The 5,596-nt window shown below is 31.6% G+C and overlaps 1 pseudogene; it reads left to right on the top strand.

Annotated features, from left to right (window-relative positions):
- Window positions 1–2,655: 2,655 nt before the first annotated feature.
- Window positions 2,656–5,249, top strand: LOC120130364 (annotated as a pseudogene).
- Window positions 5,250–5,596: the final 347 nt, after the last annotated feature.

Genomic DNA, 5,596 nt, shown 5'->3' with positions numbered 1-5,596 from the left:
ATTTGCTTAACTCGATCCGCCAATCCAATTTTGCATTTCCTTCGGGCTTGAAGTGTATAGATGTTTCGTTGAATAAAATATTTTTTATTATTAAAATTTTAAATGTTATAAATTAATTATCAAATTTAAAGAATTATTTAAATTTAATGTATATTTGAATGAAATTTTAAAATTTCAACGTAACTTAACTATTATTCGTATACTTTAAATGTGCATTTAACCCTTTTATGTTATCCCGTTTGGCAGCCACCATTCTCTTTAATATATTTTTTTTCTCGAAAATAATGCAGTGATGTATGCCATTAGAGTTAACAAACTCGATTTAAAAAATTATTTTTTAATATTAAATTATTTAAATTTTTAGTTAATTTGAATTATTAATTTAACTTTTTAATTTGAGTAGAGTTGAAGTTTTAAATTTTTAAGTAACTCAAAAAAAAAATTGAATGAGTACTTTGACAAATTTATTATTTGTTTTTTAATTTCTTATTCCTAAAATTTCTCTTTCATTTAAAGTAAGTTTTTTATCAAAAAATTTGAATTACATGCTCCTAAATTATCATAGAATGTTTATATGTTTTTAATTCTAATTTTTTATAATAAATTTTCTAATTTTTAATTTAATTTCTCAGTTTCGCACGATTTTCGTATTTTTTCAATTCATCCTCTATTTTAGGTATATTTTTACCAAATTTAAACAATATGCTACCATAGCTACAATTATAAAATACATATGCAATTTCAATTTTTTACTAAAAATGTACTTTTTTTTAATTAGTCTATTAACTTTGCATTTACTCGATTTAGGTTTTTAACTATAATGTTATAAATTTTTTCTTCACGTCAATTCTTTGATTCCTTTATACTCTCAATCTCTCATCGATCTTTTATCCTCAAAATATCTTCTTTGAAATATAATATTGTAAATATATTTTATAATTTTAGATTGTATATGACGTATAAAATAATATTATAATGTGAAAATAATATGAATAAATATATATACATATATATTATATGGTTAGAAAGAGTCAAAAAATTAGAACCAATTCATACTATAATACTATAAATAATTATAATTAAATTTGAACAAAAACTCAAACAACTCGCCTAAAAAAATTCAATTTGAGTTTAAGTCATAAAATATGACTTGTCAACTCGAATAACTCAATTTTTTTTGAAAGGGTTAGTCTTGTATGATATCAGAAGAAGTAAAAAATCATATAAAACCCGACAAAGACACGAGTCTTGTTAAAAAAAACCTCCTTAAATCTGATGAAAGAAAAAAGAGTGCATCATATTCGTCAAAACAGGCATCCGTTACACACATCCATCACGAACCAGAACATAACCATGGGACACCCTGAACTGAACAAAAATGAAAACCTATCAACGCACCTACACAAATGATCGTGGGCCAGCAATACCAAGAGATTAAGCCACAGAACGTGCCATACCAATCATCTAGAACCAGCATCACACTTTACACAACACTCGACAGCAACCCTGCAAAGGACATAGAGCGACGGGGCTTCAAAGACCAACGCAAGCGACACTCACCTCAACCAAGACAAAAATGTTCAGTTTATAATCAGAGAGCTCATTCTTCGGTATCACTCCAGCACACTTCTTCAGCGCTTGCACCTAACACTATCATATATAGGTTGTTCGACTCGATTGAATGCTCATCTCTACATGTCACCTCTTTATTGAAGAGAAAATTTATTTAGATTAAATTTATTTAATTGAAGTGAAATTAGAACTAATTCGATAAAATATATAAATATTGAGGATTAAATGTGTAATTGTGCCAATTTTTCAAACAACCGCTAAATGTTAATATTTGGTAACTTGATTATAACACTTAAATAATTAAATGATCTGATTGATAAAATTAAAAGACCGATGATAAAAATAGAAAAAGTAATTAAGTAAGATTTAATTATATATTTGATACTGAAATGTCGGGTTTTAGTGGGAACTTATTCCGAATCAATTATGTACAACCTCAAAGTTCAATCTAGTAGGTTATGATCTAGCCATCTAGGTTCCATTTCCAATATTCACAATGCCATCTAAAGCTGAGAATTAAGTTAATTAAAAACTTAAAAAATATTATTTTTTCTAGAAATCATGAGTTCAAACAATTAATATATGTATGTTGTCAATTTATTATAAAAGTTTTGAAATATTAGAAAAACTAAAAATAAAAAATGAGTAGATATGAACATGAACATGAACATGGATTGGAGAAAATGTTGAATTATGAAAATATTAGAAATCCTAATCAATGACGCATTCACTTTCTCTCATATCAAAATGATTGTTTACTATAGCTTATGCTTACACAGCAATAAGATTTTTATAAATCTTGACTTATGATTTGTCTTTTTGCATCCAGTTTTGAATTTATGGAGCAAATAAAGAATTCAACAATTTAAAGCCAGCGGCTTTGAGCTATGTTAATGGCTTCTACCTTCTAAACCACCCTTTTCCCTTAAAAAAAGAAGACTACAAATAATTTACTTTATTGTTTTCTAGAAGGGTACGTGTCTTACATATTTATGTTCAAAGAATTATACTGTATATACATATATATTCGAATATGCGTAGGATGAATTGAATTCTCTTCAATTGGTTCAAAATCATTTCTTTTGAAGAAAATGACAACCAAATCTTCACTTTTACTTTATTGTTCTTCAATTCCTAGACATAATACCATAATCTGAATTTGGTGTTTATTATATTCTGTGGAGGGTTCTTGATTGGTAAGCTATTAGATCATTTACATCTATTTGCTGCTTCCTTGGATCCTCTTAATTTTACTTTTTTGGATTGTTGGTATTTGTTTAAGAACCTGTAAATTATACTACTTTGTTATTGATTTTTTGTTTGTTTGAATATTAGTAAAAGGTGAGTTCTTTCTTGAAATTGTTCAAAAAAAGGTGTCTTCAATTGTTATTTTTGTTCTTTTATAGTTCAAAATGTTGCTGAATTTCTTTGCAGCAGATGTATGAATTTATGTATTTTTCCTATTGGTTTCCAAGTGTTTGAGAACTTAATTGCACATGAAATTGGTTCCAATTGAGGCTTTGCTACAATTTAGTTGTGGATTTGGCGATTGGGTTTTGATTATTTTGTGTCAAAGATGAAGTCTTTTTATAGAGTTTTGTTTGGGGGTGGGGGGGGGGGAGAAATGCAGACAAAGAACATTGGTATTTAGCTGCCATGTTTGACTTTTAAGGCTAATGTCGTTTGAGTTGATAAGGCTGTTCTGTCTCATGTTCTGAATATTAGCTGGAAAGTGTAGTTTGCAATGATTGTTTTGCACCACTGAAACTATTTCCTGGTCGATCTTGTTAATATGCAGTGAAGCTGTTTGATTCTTTGCGGGAATGAAGTGTTTTTATTTCAATAGTAAAGTGAAGAATGATGAACCAAAAACTACAAAGTCCATTTCAATTCAATCCTCCACTTCTGTTTCCATGACAACTGATAACGAAATGAGAAGATCTGGGTCGGAGTCGAATTCCAGGAATGTCTCAGATTTTAGCTCAAATTCATCCACCAAGAACTCATTTGCTGTTATGTCTCAAAGACAAAGTAATCTTAGAGACTTCATGTTCTCGGAGTTGAAGACCGCAACCAAGAACTTCAGTCGATCCCTGATGATCGGTGAAGGCGGATTTGGTGGTGTTTATAGGGGTACAATCCGAAGCTCAGAAGATTCCCACAAGAAAATCGACATTGCTGTTAAACAGCTCAACCGAAAGAGGATTTCAGGTCAGCTTCCTGGATTTTTAACCACCAGTAACAAAAACGGCTTCTGAAACTTCGATATAAGCTATATCTATTGTTTGGGCGAATTCTGTACCATTTCTGTCCATGATGTACCATTTCATTCACATAGGCTCTATTCTGTACTGAGAAGCCAACAATTTAGTCCTCCATGATCAACATTTGAAGGACAAACGGCTGTCCTTTGATCTTCGAAGCGGATAATATCTCATACTGAGAAAAGAATTGATTCATGTTGTATGTTCTTTTATGTAACATATGGTTATCAAATTTGTTTCCACTTTATGTTCACAGGGACACAAAGAATGGGTGACGGAAGTAAATGTGTTAGGGGTAGTTGAGCACCAAAATCTGGTGAAATTAATGGGTTACTGTGCTGAGGATGATGAAAGAGGAATACAAAGACTACTGATATATGAATATATGCCCAACGGGAGTGTGCAGGATCATTTGTCAACTCGGTTACAAACAACTCTTCCTTGGGCAACCAGGTTGACAATCGCCCGGGATGCTGCTCAAGGATTAGCATTCCTCCATGAAGGAATGGATTTTCAGGTACTTTTAGAGTTAGTATAAAGTAAATCAATATGAACTAAGGTGTAAATGAGATATTTGTGTTTAAAAAAAGATCGAAATCGGCTCGCAGGATCAATTAACAAGTCGGTTTCAAAGAATTCTATTTTATGATTGCTACAGATTATCTTCAGAGATTTCAAGTCTTCAAATATTCTTTTGGATGAACATTGGAATGCAAAGCTTTCAGATTTTGGGTTGGCCAGATTGGGACCTTCAGATGGATTAAGCCATGTCTCAACTGCAGTAGGTTTAAAGTTGCTATAAATTATGTTTTAACATTGGAGCTTTCTTCATGGATGTATCAGTTGGTGCACTTTGCTGAGCAGGTTGTGGGAACCATTGGATATGCAGCGCCCGAGTACATTCAAACCGGACGCCTCACGGTCAAAAGTGATGTTTGGAGCTATGGAGTTTTCCTTTACGAACTCATAACCGGTAGGCGTCCATTGGATCGGAACCGCCCCAAAGGTGAAGAAAAGCTCTTGGAATGGGTCCGGCCACACCTCTCCAATCTAAAAAAGTTCAGGTTGATCATCGACCCTAGGCTCGATGGCAAGTATTCGATAGAGTCGGCTCATAAGCTTGTGCTGTTGCTAACAATTGCTTGGCTCGTCAACCCAAACTACGTCCCAAAATGAGTGAAGTTGTGGAAATGGTGAACGTGATTGTTGAATCAGGTGATATGGTGAGCCCTCAACTGGATTCGAAGAGTTTGAATATATCGAAAGAGATAGGCTGAAAAGAAGGTTTTTTGATGTAATAAGAGGGGATAACGGATGTTTGATTTGGCGAACATGGAAGCCGAACATTGTGAGAACTTGACTGGGTTTGCATTTGGTTGAATTCTACAATCTTGGTAAAAACCATTGAGAAAAGATATTTTATTTCTTCTAAAAATTGAACAAGTTTTTTTTCTCAATTCATTGAATCTTTTTCTTTTTCTGATTTTGACAGATTTTTTTTATAATTCTATCTGGATATCTAAAAAGGCATAATATCAAAACTAACCTTCATTTATTCATTATTTTCTTTTCAATAACGTTTTGACCGAATATTTCATTTTTGGGACAAAAGACTAATTCATAAATGAAAATCATTAATTAACAAATGGTTAACGTTAAAAAAATATAGTTTATCTTAAAATGAAATGTTGTGGATCTTTTTGCCCTAAAATAAAATATCGTGGGTCAAAATAGTCCAAAAAATGATTATTTTGATAAAC

Source organism: Hibiscus syriacus, unplaced genomic scaffold (genome assembly GCF_006381635.1).
Source record: "Hibiscus syriacus cultivar Baekdansim isolate YM2019G1 unplaced genomic scaffold, ASM638163v2 tig00110546_pilon, whole genome shotgun sequence".
NCBI lineage: Eukaryota > Viridiplantae > Streptophyta > Magnoliopsida > Malvales > Malvaceae > Hibiscus > Hibiscus syriacus.
Note: the sequence above shows the minus strand (reverse complement) of the source record. Positions and strands in the feature narration are given on the sequence as shown.